We start from the raw sequence: 15,811 nt of genomic DNA on the forward strand, positions 1-15,811 counted from the left end.
AAGCCCTCCTGGCCCCAGCGACCACCCCCCCGTGACTGGATTGGGCCAGGAGAGAGCCCAAGCCCTCCTGGCCCCAGCGACCACCCCCCCCACGACTGGATTGGGGCTGCTTGCCGGACGGGTGGGTTTGGCACCCGTCCATCTGGCCAACTTTAAAAGGTACGGGGATGGGGGGTGGGGGGGTCGTGGGGGTGGTTGCGGGTTGGCAGGGGGGTGCGATCGGGTGTTCTGGGGGGGCGGTCGTTGGGGGGAGGGGGATGCGTCGGCAGGAGGGCCTGGGATTACTCACTGTGTAATGTAGGGGGTCGCTGGGGCCTGGAGAGCTTGGGCTCTCTCCTGGCCCGATGTTAATCGGCGGAGCAAGAGAGCTTGGGCTCCCTCTTGCCCTGATGTTGTCGGAGGAGGGGGGGGGGGGGTCACGGTTTGACATGGCAGGAGGAGGGCAGGGGGGGTTCTGAAACCGGTGTTTTTGACAGACACCGGTTACAGAATCCAGCTTTTAGGCGAAGGTCTGGCTCCTCCTTCACCCAAAAGCCCTTCTGTTGGACGTTTGGGGCTTAGGTGTTTTTTTTGTTTCATTATGGTTGAAAAGTGTAGACATCGTGTGGGTGTACTTTTAGATTTAGTGGTGATTGGGCGTTTAGTAGAGGCAGGCCATAATCAAAACAAGAACGTTTGTTTTGGTGATGGACACTTTCCCTGCTTCTGCTTTGAACGTTTAAGGACTTAGGCCAAAAGGGGACTTAGACGTTTTTTTTGATTATGCCCTCTTTGCATCTCCAGTCAGATATGGAGCAGGGTCTTGTACCATAGGGATTTTTTTTTTCTCTCCTTATTTTATCTATTTCTCCCACCCCTTAAACATAGCTGGGATCTTTGCAGTGATGCCAGGTAAGCCCGGCTCCCTTCCAAACCCGACACCATACAAGGGCCTCGGTAGCAAAATTCCAAAATCTCAAATACTAATTGTAAAATCTTCTCAGTACAACTTAAGACCGTTGAATGATTTTTAGTTAGAATTTACTGTCTTCCCACACATCATTTTCTCCTCTGACCTTCCTGTGCCAACCCTAGTTCCCTTCCTTGTTGTTTTAAAAGCGATAGGCCCCACGGCACAGTAAACTCAGACCAGGAAGAAGATAGAAACATAGAAGATGACGGCAGCAAAGGGCCACAGCCCATCAAGTCTGCCCACTCTATTGACCCACCCCCTTGAGTCTGAGTGCTAGTGACCTTGACTTGACCCTCGTAGGGATCCCACGTGGATGTCCCATTTATTCTTAAAATCGAGCATGCTGATGGCCTTGATCACCTGCACCGGAAGTTTGTTCCAGTGATCTACCACCCTTTCCGTGAAGAAATACTTCCTGGTGTCACCACTAAATTTTCCCACTATTGAAAAGGTACAACCGCCATCTTGACCTGTAGCGACCAAGGCAGGTACTCTGTAAGAGTAGCCTGGATGGAATAAAAGTGACCACACCCATCCCGAAAAGAAGCTGCCGTTTTGATTTCAGCTTTGGTTTTCTTCTCATCGAGAAGGCCACTCCAGGGCTAAACTAATATTTGCAAAAACTTCTAAATGTAAATGTTGGCAAATTTCAAGAAGCTCTGGCACGACTTACCATGCTGCACCTTCTATGCAGAGGGCGTAATAGCTCTGAATTCTTCAGTGGGCGGTGTCTTTGTATGGCTATTTCAGAAACATGAATTGTTTCCTCAAGACAACTTGAAACCAAAAAGCAAAGAATCAATTGGAGAAATGCCAGGTCGAGATTTCAGTATTTTTCACCTCATTTTCACTTTCATTTCTTTGACGGGGTAAGAGGGATGGCTTTTAAAAAAACCCGATCCAGGAAAGTGTCTATAAATAAGCAGGTTAGTGTTTCTGGAAGGCTGAGAAAGTTCTTGGCTCTCAGTTCTACTGTTTTAATACGAGGAACTTGGCATGCTCCTACGAGAGAAAATTGATCATCAACGCTTGTAGACCTGGCACACTTAGCGTGTGCTGAGATTCTGTTCACAGTGAGCATGTCTGGATAATTAGATAGGAAAAAAAGATGGGAAAGCCTATGCTAAGTGCCTTCATTCTGTGAGGATGTGGAACAGTCCGTGATAACACTACTGCCGTGTGGAGCGCATCTGTGAAACACAAGCAGAGGGCGTGAACATTGCATTTCAACACAGCCTATTAGAGCCTCATCATAACCTGTTACATAGAAACATAGAAGATGAGGGCAGAAAAGGGCTACAGCTCATCAAGTCTGCCCTCTCTGCTTACCCACCCCCTGTCTGTGCCCTAATGACCCAATTTCCTTATCTTGACCCTCGTAGGGATCCCACATGGGTATCCCATTTATTCTTAAAGTCTGGCACGCTGTCTGCCTCGATCACCTGCACTGGAAGCTTGTTCCAATGATCAACACTCTCTCCTCCTCTCCCTATTGGCTAAGGCTCTTAACATTTGCATCTCCTCTTCCTATAGGCTAAGGCTCTTTACACCTGCATTGTGATGTCATAGAACTTTCTGATTATAGAAACATTGTAACATGATGGCGGATAAAGGCCAAATGACCCATCATAGAAACATAGAAGATGACGGCAGAAAAGGGCTACAGCCCATCAAGTCTGCCCACTCTGCTTACCCACCCCCTGTCTATGCCCTAATGACCCAATTTCCTTATCTTGACCCTCGTAGGGATCCCACATGGGTATCCCATTTATTCTTAAAGTCTGGCACGCTGTCTGCCTCGATCACCTGCACTGGAAGCTTGTTCCAATGATCAACCACTCTCTCTGTGAAGAAATACTTTCTGGTGTCTAGCATTGTTTTCCTTTCTCCTGGTTGCAGATCTAACTGAACAATAGGCCAACTAGCAACGCACCAAATCATTTGTGGTTTGGGGAGAGAGGAGAACCCCTCTTTTGAACAGTGCAATATCATCATACATGAGTGTAGTGTGTGGTTTGAGGGAAGGAGGGCACCCCTCTTTGTTTTTTTAAATTTTTTTTTTAAATTCTTTATTCATTTTCAAAACTTCAATTGTGCACAAAAGATGATGCATCTACATAAAATATTATCATTTCAGCACAATATACTTAATAGAATAAAAACAAGACTTATTTTTCCCACCCACTTTCCAATTAACCAACACCTCATAAAAATACCTGTAAACAACCCATCTATACCTCTTAACCCATGCCAAAACGTACCCCCCCCCCTCCCCGGATCTGCATGTTTTCTTCAGTTATATAAATAAATAAATCCTTACAATATTTAGTTAATGGTTCCCAAACTTCCATAAATCCTATAATAAAAGGCTAACTCGCGCATGCGCACTCATATTTGCGTGCTTCCATGATCAGTAGTTCCGTGGCCGCATGAGTGCGCATGCGCGAATTCCCGGACTGGACCCCAGTGCTGCACATCCTGCTCTCCTGTCGGCATGGTGGCGGTAGGTCGGTTGCCGGGCCGCTGAACTGATCGCGCCAGCAGCCATCAGCTCAGCGGCCCCTTTTTCGGCACTTAGACCTGGTTTAACTACGTCTAACTCAAAAAGGTCTAAGTGCCGACTAGGCAACCTGTAACTTTTGGTTATACCTGTTGTACGCCTAGGTGTAGGTCGGCCCACCTAACGCCCACTGCCCGCCCTTTCCCCTCCTCTAAACACACCTCTTTTCTCTCTGTGCGTCTAGAGCAGTCGTTCCCAAACCTGTCCTGGGGGACCCCCAGCCAGTCAGGTTTTCAAGATATCCCTAATGAATATGCATGAGAGAGATTTGCATACCTGTCACTTCCATTATATGCAAATCTCTCTCATGCATATTCATTAGGGATATCTTGAAAACCTGACTGGCTGGGGGACCCCCAGGACAGGTTTGGGAACCACTGGTCTAGAGGCAGGGGAAAGGCCGAAGCTGATTTTAGATACATCTGAAAACCAGCTTTGGTTATGGGTACTTGGACGATCAGGCTTTTTGATCGTCCAAGTAGCCATTTAGGACACTTTTTAGACGTTTTTTTTTTTATTATTATTACCCCCTTAATTTTAAAAATGTTTGGCAAATAGAGTCGTTTTTAAAGATTTACGAAAAAATTGAATGAACTGGAACTCAAATCTCAGGAGGTACATTAGTTTGCGATAGATGCTTTAGATCAGGGATCTCAAAGTTCTTCCTTGAGGGCCGCAATCCAGTCGGGTTTTCAGGATTTCCCCAATGACTATGCATTGAAAGCAGTGCATACACATAGAGGGACTTTAAGACCCCTGATCTAGATCATGCCTTTGTTGCAGTAGGCTCAAGGTAAAGTAGACATGTCCCTATTGGAGGACTTTACAGTCTAAGTCTCACTAATCTGTTAATGTGATCTAATGTAGGTTAAATAATGCAAATCTTGTCAGTGGTTGGCCCCTGGGGCTGTGGTGCCCCTCCCTGCCTCCACTCCTTTCCTGACCCCCCCTCTGCCGCGTGTGTGCTCCACTGCAAGCACCAAGAACTTCAACGTGCTCCTCCCCACCCCGTTGGCTCTCCCTCTGATGTCACTTCTATACATGGCACGCGGAAGTGACATCACCAGGTGAGATGACGCGGTCATGAGGAGCACGCTGAAATTGCGGCGGTGAATGACTAGGGGGAAGGGAAGGAGCAGGAAGAGGCAGGGTTGGAGAGGAGGAGGGGTGCAGCGCCCCCAGCAACATGGTGCCCGGGGCAGACTGCCCTCCCCCCTTACTACGCCACCAAATCTCGCCATTCTCCACGGACGTGAGAAAATGAGGCCCTGTTTTTGTACCCGAGGTATCTGAAGGTGATGTGATTTACCCCAGGTCCCAAAGCATCAACAGGATGTGACTCCGGGTTTATCCGGTGCGCGGTGGACAAAAAACGGCACCAAGGACTTCGCAGATTGGGACGGATAAAGTTCACTTTATTCGAAGACCTGACATGGTTGAGGCAGGCAGGACAAAGCTTTTGGATTACATAAGGCAAGGCTCTTGCGTAATAGGTTTGGTACGACAAGGGTGGTTTGAAATGTTCGTTAAAAAGCAAGTTCCACAGCGTAGTCTCCATCGGGGGCTATACACTTAGGGCTCCTTTTACGAAGGCGCATTAGGGCCTTAAAAACCCTTTCAGGACCATAAGGATCGTAGGCCAATTTTTGTGGTTTTGACGACATTTTTATGGTAAAAATGGCTTGCAGATGCCAAAAAATTGATTTTTTTGTGTGAAATATCATTATTTTTTTTAAAAAAATCAAACTTCTGGCTTATGGACAGTGTGGCAATTGAATCTTCTCGTCAATCTGGCAACGACGCTAATGAATGAATGTCGGAACCAGTTTGTTTACATAAAGGCAGTATCATATGGAATCCGTACATATCAAATTTAGAACTGTAGACTATCCCAATCAAAATTTATAGGATTTTAAAGTTATAGGACAAATATGTCCCTTGGTCCTGAAAGGGTTAACGCATGCTAAAATGTTGCACGTGCTAGCTGCTACCGCCTCCTCTTGAGCAGGCGGTAGTTTTTCGGCTAAAAACACTACTGCACCTTCGTAAAAGGAGCCCTTAGTGCAGTGGGTTTCCAGGTTGTTGTTTTTTTGTATCGTTGGAAGAACAGCTTACGGAAAAACTGGAAACTCCCTGGACTAAGTGTATAGACCTCGAGCGAGAGACTATGTTGCTTAACGTTGTTTAGTTTCTTTTAACCAAACTTCAAACCACCCTCGTAAAAACATTTTTAAGCAAGATCTCCCATGCTGGCTCAGGCCCAAAGGTCCATCAAACTGAGCATCCCGCCTCTGCTAGTATTTCTTGAATTTTTCATCTTTTGTTCACATTTTCAGGGGCAGATCAAAAGTGGGTATTTCCCTGTCCTCGGAGGCCTCACGATGCCAGCTTGTGCCTGAGAGGCAATGGCGGTTTAAGTGGTTTGGCGGAGGGCACAAGGAGTGGCAGCGGGATTTGAACCCCGCTCCTCTAGCCACTAGGTTACTCCTCCACTCCAGCACACTGGGGGGGGGGGGGGGGGGTACTAGGCATTCTCAGAGTAAACCCGTTCCTTGTTTCTTACTCCTAGGGATACGTGGTGTCTTTCCAAGGTTTATTAAGGATTTGATTGATCGCCTATCATGGATTTAGAGTAAAATGGAGGGAATACAAAATATTAAAAACAGAATACATGGACACGATCGACATGCAGTTAAACAAGAGGGAGAGAGGGCAGAGCTACACTAAATTTTAGAAAGGAGAACATAAAAAAAGAAGAAGAAGAAAAAAAATACCACCCCAAGAGGAAAAGGGGAACTGCTTCATCGCTGCGAGTTTGTTTTTTTTTTTTACTATTTATGGATTTCTTCTGTAGAAAGTTGTCCAACCCTTTTAAACCTAGCGACGCTGGATGCTTTGACCATATCCAGCAGCATCTCTCCCTCTTTCCCCCTCCATGCCCAACAATTCCTCTCTTCCTGCTTCCCATTGCCCCTAGCCTTCCCTTAGCAGCACCGGCCTAGACCCCCCTCCCTCTCTATTACAAGCTTCTCCAAAGCCTCAGGCCCACTTAGCAACGGTGCCAGCCTAGGGGAAGATCTGTGGCCTTGCATCTCCCTCTCGCAAGAAGATTTTTTTTTTTCTTCCAAAGAGCAGCGGCAGTCATTCCTGTTGACTTCCTGCTGCTGACCCCGAAGCCCTCCTTCTGCCTCTCTCTGCCACAGCTTTCTATTTTCGCCTGGGTAGGAACGCAGTAGAGGGAAGACTTCGGGGTCGGCCACAGGCGGTGAATAGGATTAGCTGCTGCTTCTCCTTTGAAGAAATCTTGTTATAGGAGGAAGAGGTACAATTTTATGGTCTTATGCCGTGTCTTTTTCTGACTTAACATTATCATTCCGAAAACTGAAAAATTCTAAAAACCGAAATATACCTGGTCCCAAGGATTTTGATAAACCTATACAATCCAGCAACCCAACAACATCGTAATGGGGCCAATTCCCTTTTCTCCACTGCTGTATGTATGGTGAATAAGGAATCGTTACTACGCCGGGTCTGGAAACGGCGTAGTGAGGGAGAACAGCGTCCTGGGCGGTGTCACTCCTTCCCTTCCCCCACCCCTCTTGCCACGTGAGCGCGTGTCCCTTTCATGTACTTTTTTTGACTTCAGCATGAGAAGCCACCAATGCGTTGCCCACATTGGCTTCATTGCTCTCTCTGACATCACATCTTAGGTGCGGGTCCCAAAAGTGACATCAGAGAGAGCGCCGAAGAGGGCAGCGAGCTGGGTATCACATGCCGAAAGGGAAGGAGTGGTTCCAGTGCTCTAAGCAAGATGGTGCCTGAGGTGAACCATCCCTTCATGGATCTTTCCCCCATGCCGGCTGTCAGCTGTGCTCCTTGACCGGATGGGCCTAGGTCAGGGATCTCAAAGTCCTTCCTTAAGGGCCGCAATCCAGTCGGGTTTTCAGGATTTCCCCAATGAATATGCATTGAAAGCAGTGCCTGCAAATAGATCTCATGCATATTCATTGAGAAAATCCTGAAAACCTGACTGGATTGCGGCCCTCAAGGAGGGACTTTGAGACCCCTGGCCTAGGCCCACCCGTGACTCCAACCCTGGTTCATTCATTGTGATTTTAAACGTTTCCCAGAAATGCTTGAAGCTCCCTTCATGGAGCTTATGATATGGTCTAAAACAGGCGTGAGCAACTCCGGTCCTCGAAGGCCAGAATCCAGTCGGGTTTTCAGGATTGCCCCAGTGAATATGCATGGAAAGCAGTGCATGCAAATAGATCTCATGCATATTCATTGGGGAAATCCTGAAAACCTGATTGGATTCCGGCCCTCGAGGACCGGAGTTGCCCACCCCTGGTCTGAAAGGTGTTTACGTACCAGAATGTTTGGATTTGCTGGTCAGCTTTTCAGTATCGAAAGGTTACTCTAGTGCGGTGAATCGAACATTCAGTAAATCTGGAATTTGAAATTACCTTAGTTTAAAGTTCTCCCAAATTACTATAGGCAGGGCCAGTCCAGTACTGTCTTGCTGGTGCTTTTTTTTTTTTTTTTTTTTTTTAGCAAATGTGGCAAACCATCTTTAAAAGAAATAATGCATATTTTTTTACAGAATGATTTTATTTCAAAGAGCAGTGCAAGTAGATTTAAAGTAATATTAAACTCTGACTATTTTTGCAGGAAGCAGAAAGATGCAGGATCCCCTATGAAATTACTGTCTGCGTCCCCAATTCTTTTAAACATTTGCTAGTAAATAGATATGATTGAATCAAACGTTTGTTAAAGGATGCAAATGAGCAGCTTTATCATAATTACAGGACCTTATTGGCTTTATAGATAAGACAAATTCATCCTGCTTGTAGGTGCTTTAAAAGTTTTCTAACTACAGAAAGGCAAGATTTCCAAACATATTAGGTTATTCATATTTTATATATTACAGATATATAAAATGTATATACACATATAAATATTTAGATCTTTTATTACACAGCAAAAGCTGTTCTAATATTTTGTTTAGAAAGTTTTGTGGGGTTTTTTAATGGGTTTTTTTTTTAAAAAGAAAGGCTGTTGACAACAAAATGGGGAAAGCAGAGCATGTTTGAACAGGTAAACCACTGTGCTTCATTGATTTTTTGAATTCAAGCTGCATTATTTCTCCTGTGAAGCTTTCAAGCAGAGGATAAGGTTTGGAGTTGATGATCACTGACAGCTTGTCATCCTAGCTGTGGGCATTTTTTTCTTTTTCCACAGAGGCTTTACTCATTTGAAGCTGTCGCCTGGAACCAGCTCTTCAGATTTTTAGTACTCACTGGGCCCTTATGAATAGTGTAGGCAGGTGATGGACCTTGTCCACTGCTGTCCTATCGGCAAATATAGAGTTTGTGTTCAAAACCAGGGCGAAAGCATCCGCTAATTAACTGCTCTATGGGCCTCTGCAATGTGGTGATAGGGTCAAGAAGCAACTGAATGCACCCGGGAAGGAAAAGCAAATACAGTACTAGGTATTTGCAATAATTAAATATTAGAAACAGACTTCAGGCCACTTATTTTCTGTGGCCATGAGTTGCATTCTTTTGATGTTGCAAAAAACAAGGAATGGTTCACTAATCCGAAGGTGGATTCATTTTTGATCTCATGGTGCTAGTACCAGGATCCTTGATCCGAAAACTGAAAAGCTCTGAAACCCAAAACTCGACGCGGACCAGAAGTAGTTAATTTCCCCAATGTGTCACAGGCTGAACATAAAAATTGCTGCCGCTGCTGGGTCAATCCAGGGTCCATCGTGCCCAGAAGTCCACTCACGCGGCGGCCCTCTGGTCAAAGACCAGCGCCCTGAGACCAGCCCTACCAGCGCACGTTCTTGTTCAGCATGAACTTGTCCAACTTTGTCTTGAATCCCTGGAGGGTGTTTTCCCCTACGACAGACTCAGAAAGAGCGTTCCAGCTCTCCACCACTCTCTGGGTGAAGAACTTCCTTATGTTCATACGGAATCTATCCCCTTTCAACTTTAGAGAATGCTCTCTCGTTCGCCCTACCTTGGAGAGGGTGAACAACCTGTCCTTATCTACTAAGTCTATCCCCTTCAGTATCTTGAATGTTTCGATCATGTCCCCTCTCAATCTCCTCTGTTCGAGGGAGAAGAGGCCCAGTTTCTCTAATCTCTTGCGGTACGGCAGCTCCTCCAACCCCTTAACCATCTTAGTCGCTCTTCTCAACAAAGGTGCACGTGTTTCTCCCGATCTCTGTGCAATTCAGGCCGAAGGCCTGGAAAATGGAGAGCTAGCTTCCAGGATGGCAGTGAGAAGCAGAAAAGATTAGAGGGCTGGAAAATGGCAAAGAGAAATGCAGATTCCACTTGGAGCAGTGCCGTAGGAAGCAGAAAAGGAAACCTTATTTTGAAAAAAATAAAATAAAATTGTGTGGCAATGTTATGGTTTTATGTTGTGTCTTTTTCTGACCTAACATTGTCATTCCAAAAACGGGAACATTCTAAAACCTGACATCTACCTGCTCCCAAGGATTTTGACAAAGGATCTTGTACCTGTTCAATCCAGTTCAGCAACCCAACGATATCGTAAAACCTAGAATGGGGCCAATTCCCTTTTCTCCACTATGGCGAATAAGGAATCATTACTACATGGTGGCATAACGAGGTAGAGCAGAGCCTGGGGTGGTGGCGCTCCTTCCCTTCCCCGCCCTATGCGCACATGACCCTTTCGTATACTTTTTTAACTTCAGCACAAGCAGCCACCAATGTGTTGCCCCCTAGGCATGGGTCCCAAAAGAGACCGGAGAGAGCGCCAAAGCTGACGTGGGCAGCAAATTGGTTGTCACTCGTGCCAAAGTTAAGGTACAAGGCAAAGGGTGTGCATGGCAGGGAGAGAAGTGGGAAGGGAGGGGCAGAGAAGCAGAGGAATTCCGGTGCCCTAAGCAAGATGGTGTCCCTTATGACGCCTCTGTCTGTAAAAAGTGGAACCCCGAGGGAAGTGGTGGAGAGGAAAACGGTGATGGAATTAAAAAAAAAAAAAGTGTGGGATAAACACAAAGGATCTCTAATTAGAAAACAAAGAATGTAAATTAAAGAGCTAAGGCCGGTACTGGACAGACTTGCAAGGTCTGTGTCCCATATGTGATGATTTGGTGTAGGATTGGGCTGGGGAGGGCATCAATGGGAACGCCACTAACATGAGGATGTTACTGTCCAGACTTTATGGTAGATATCCTACAAACAGGATGGTTGGATAGGCTGGAGTGAGTTTGGAACCTAAGACAATACCAGGTGGACTTTACAGTCTATGACCCAGAAATATCAAAGAAGAGACAAGTTAATTTAATCATGTATTTTTAATGGATATAACTAATGGACAGACTGGATGGACCGTTGAGGTCTTTATCTGCCGTCATTTACTATGTTACTGTGTTACCTGGCAGAAACCCAAAAAGTAGAAACATTCCAGAGCTGAGATTGTGATGTCATAATGCCTCATTCCACCAATGCCTAAGAGCCAACCTCAGCAGTGATGTCACAATGGCTTGATTAGATGGCAACTTCAGCATTTGGAACCTAGGACAACACCAGGTGGACTTTACAGTCTATAGCCCAGAAATATCAATGAAGAGACAAGTTAATTTAATCATGTATTTTTAATGGGTATAACTAATGGGCAGACTGGATGGACCGTTCAGGTCTTTATCTGCCTTCATTTACTATGTTACCTGGCAGAAACCCAAAAACCTGTGGCTTTCTTGGCGTGATATAGATGTGCTTTGCCATTGCTTTCTTCTCAGGCATGGAGGGTTAATGGACTTGCCCAAGGTCACAAGGAGCTGCCATGAGATTTGAACTTGGGTCTTCGGCTTCCCGGCCTGCCACTCTGACCAGGCTACTCCTCGACAAAACTCCACACCCAGTGGCATGGCGAGGGGGCAGTCCGCCACAGGTGCCATGGTGGGGGTGCCAGCACGCCGCCTCTTCTCCTCCCCCGCCTCTTCCTACTCCTCCCCTCACCACGCGCACACCCTCTTCCCTTACCCCAGATCTCTAGTTGTTCAGTGCCGCGAGCAACAAGAACTCCTTGCGACCACTTCGTCTCTCCTGCTGATATCATTTCCGGATGACCTCAGAGGGAGAGCAGACGGGGTCGCGAGGCACACGCTGAAGTTCTTGTTGCTTGTGGCGGTGAACTGGATGTACGGGGTAAGGGGGGGGGGCGCATGCTTGGCAGGGGGGATCAGAGAAAGAGCAGGGGGGCGGAGATGAGGGCAGGGGAAAGGGCACCATTGCCCCAGTGCAACGCCCTGTCCACACCCAAATAAAGTGATGGCTGAAAATTGCTCCCCTCCAGCTAAAAGTATGTACCAACTTTCAGAGCCCACACACTTTTAGCTAGTTTAAAATGAGGCCTTTCTGTGGATAGGACTAGGAAATAAACTTCGTGCATCTATAGTCAACTTTCGTGTGTGCCAGGGTGACCTTGCTTTGCCCTCTGCAGGTGCCAGGGAGTTGGCTATGTCTGGCACGCTCCCTTTGCAGCTGCTAATTTTCAAAAGGAAATAACACGAGTGTCTCAGAGGCTAAAAATACCTGCAGACATTGCAAACACAGAAGAGTCACATTTGCTCCTTCATCAGTAAATTAAAATAGAAATTTATACCATGGAAAACACAATGTCTAGTGGCAAGAAACAATGCATCCGCAGTTAAGAAACAACTCCTTATTTTTCTAATCATAAACCCTGGTTTGCCATGCAGCCTGCCCACTACGTTTACATTCAAATGTTCTGCTGCATGCTTTGCATTTAGAATGGGGCTTTTTTTTTTGTTCATAAATTTTAAAGCATGCAGTAATTTGCTGTCTTTGCACCTGAGAGTATACAATAACATATATTTAAAAAATGACTAATTTACAAACCTTATGTATTTGCCCATCTAAGAAAACGCTAGTTAAAAATATATATTATTTAGTTCGAAACCTCAACTTGATTTCCTCGAATTTATAAATACTAGCAGAATCTATGTATGTAAGAACATGACAACGAAGATGAAAGTATCTTAATGCAAAACAATTGCAAGTCAACTGATTACAATTTTGACTTTTCTTGGCCAAGCAATTATAAGTAAAACCTACTCTCTAAGATGGCAAGTCTATAAATTGGTACCTCATTTTAGGTGCTACAGAAGGGGTATATTTAGTACAAATCCTATAAAGAATAGTATTACAAAGCCACATTGAGGCGCCTAAGCTAGATGCCATGCTGTGGCATAGTGAGAGGGTGCAGGCCATTCTGGGTGCCATCTTGGGAGCTCCGGCATCTTTCCTCCTCTCCTCAAATGATATCCGACAGGGAGCAGCATCTCTAACCTGCTGCTTGTGCCGGCTTCAGCCCTCCCTCTGACATCACTTCCTGGTTGCAGGACCAGGAAGTGATGTCAGAGGGAGAGTTGAGGCTGGCAAAAGCAGCAGGTTAGAGATGCTGGCAAAGATTTAAAGAGGTACGGGAAAGGAACGGAGGGAGTTGAGTGTGGTGGTGGTGGTGGGGGGAAGAGTGGGGGGGATGCAGAAGGAGGGCATGGGGTGGGGTGGGGTGCCCACAGGAGTCTCCTACCTTCGCTATGCCAGTGCTCTGAACCATCAGGGTTCTAACAACTCATTAAAATTTGCACACACATCTGGATGTGCACTGTTCTATAAGGCACAGCATCTTACTCCTGTGGTGCTTACTTATCTGAAAAGGAAGTATGGCCATGGGTGTGTCAGGACATTCTGAAAAGTCGCACAGAATACAGTCCATTCTCGTTATTTGTGGTAGAATGGTTCATAAAAATAGGATCCACGAAATGGTTCATGAAATAGGATCCACTGTTCACTTTGTCCAAAATGTACTGTTGGAACCTAATCTCTATTTTCCCGCAGACTCAATGTTTCGTTATTTGCAATTTCACGGTTCATGTGTACACAAATTTTAATGATGGTTCGGAGTGAGGGTAGGAGGCAGCTGGGGCAGTGGCGCCCCACAAGCCGTCCTTCTGCATCCCCTCGCTCCTCCCCCTCCCCCCCCACACACTCGCTCCCTCCCTTTCTTTGCCAGTGGGAGCAGCTTTTCCAGCCTGTTGCTTATGCAGGCGCTGGCTTTCCTTCTTATGTCACTTCCTGGCTCCGCGACCTGAAAATGATTTCAGAGGGGAGCCAGGCTGGAAAAGTTGCATGCGTTGGTGAAGATTTAAAGAGGGGAGGGGAAGGGAGGACGCTTGGCAGGAGAGGGGCGGGGAGGTACCGGTGCCCCCACCAAGATGGCGCCCAGGGCAGTCTGCCCCTGGTTCAGAGCACTTTAATCAATCTACTTGCATGCACATCTCAGAAGCATGCCCAAAGTTGGGTGTGCAACTTTTGGGTGCCATATATAGAATCCGGGTATAAATGTATTACCCATATTTGGTGGACTCTCCTTATAGCAAATGTTATGTCTAGCGCATCTGATTTTAGGTTTTCACTGATTAAACCCCAGTATAAAATTCCCAAGGAATAAAAAGGTGTTTGTATCTTTTTTTTTTTTTGTACTATGTGACGCAAATGCACATATTGGATTCCACCAGAAAACTTAACTTTGAACAACAATACCGATAAACATTAATTTTTTTGTGGGGTTTTTTTGGTTTTAAAGAAACTCATTAGCTGAAAACTAAGGGCCAAATGTTATAAATCACGCCGCAATTGAACACAAATTAAATACATTAAAAAAAAGGTAGGCGCCAGAATTACGCCTACAGCCCAATGCCTAACAGCGCCTAAGGTCAAATTAGGCATCTCTAAGGGTGGAGATGACCTTCAGCATCGCTAGACGCCACTATTTGGATTCTACAAAATACCTTGGCGCCAAAAATGTAGGCCTTTAAAACCCTGGCCTACATTTACTGGTGTCTAATGGCCTCTTTTACAAAGCCGTTCTAGCGGCTGCTGCGCGGCAACAGCCCCAAAGCCCTTTAAATCTCTATGGGCTTTGGGGCCGTTAGCGCGGCTTTGTAAAAGAGGCCGTGAGTTTTTTCTTAGGCGCCGGTAGCCACAATTCTGTGCCTAAATGTGATTGACATGCGGCCTGCGCCATTTTTCTAAGCGCTGCTTACTTACAGTGGCAATTTATAAACACCTAAGAATAGTTATGATCCCTATTCATCCATGGTTCAATTTAAACCTCATTGCTCCAGTCATGTGGGTGCTTTGTTCCGCTGGATGGATCCGAATCATTTCATCTGTTTGCTGCTCAAACGTCATATGTCAAGCACTCCTTTCAATCAAACGTACATTGATGCCCGCTTCTGGCTTTTTGGGGTGTGGGTGAGAAGGAAAGGGGGAACGGAAGTTATGACCAAGCTGCCACCTACCTCCGAATGCAATAAATGGGTCACTTTGCAAATTCTCAAGCAAGCATTAATATTACATGCACGGTGGACGGAAGACTTGGATTGCTCCAGAAATGGAGGGATGAACAGGCGCATCGGCCTATCTCTGCTATGATGCTATTGCTCAACTCCCCCCGGTTTATTTTTCAAGTTCTTGTGGCAAGAGTTTGCAAACTGAAGAGCAGGAATGTGATCCGTCCCATCTTACACGGTGTCCCTAATACAGATTCTGGAGTACAAATAGGCAAAAAAAGAAAAGATTGTCACTTCCTACCATCAAATATGAGGGGCCAAAGGCTAATTCCATAGGAGACGATCATATTCCATGTTTGTGTAGATTTGCATATCGAGTTATGTAATTTATTTTGTATGGCATGTGTCAACGAAAACCAAAAAAACTCTGTGGAGTGACGATGTTCCTAAATGGATTTTATTTGAAAGTGTCAAAGTTCCAAAGGTACAATGAAATCATCCACATAAAATAATTCCATCCACATAAAAATAAATCATCCACACAAATGCCTTAAAGGACCTAGTCCGCTAGGGATACAGGACCCAACAAGGTCCGCGTTTTGACAAAAAGTCTTCTTCTGGGGTCCCTGGGGTCCTATAAAGGTGAGTACATGGGAAACAATTGTGTGGTGAGTCGGAAGTGAGACACTGCTTGCATTTGCAATAGAAAGGGGTGTTGGGTCCTGTATCCCTAGTGGACTAGGTCCTTTAAGGCTTTTATGTGGATGGAATTATTTTATGTGGATGATTTCAGTGTACCTTTGGAACTTTGACACTTTCAAATAAAGTCAATTTAGGAACATCGTCACTCCACAGAGTTTTTTTTTTTTTTTTTCTCTGGATTTTCTTCTTTGTGGATATTTTGGGGTCATTTCCTTTTGGTTGTTGCGTATGGCAT

The sequence above is a fragment of the Geotrypetes seraphini genome, chromosome 9 (assembly GCF_902459505.1).
Source record: "Geotrypetes seraphini chromosome 9, aGeoSer1.1, whole genome shotgun sequence".
In the NCBI taxonomy this organism is placed as follows: Eukaryota; Metazoa; Chordata; class Amphibia; order Gymnophiona; family Dermophiidae; genus Geotrypetes; species Geotrypetes seraphini.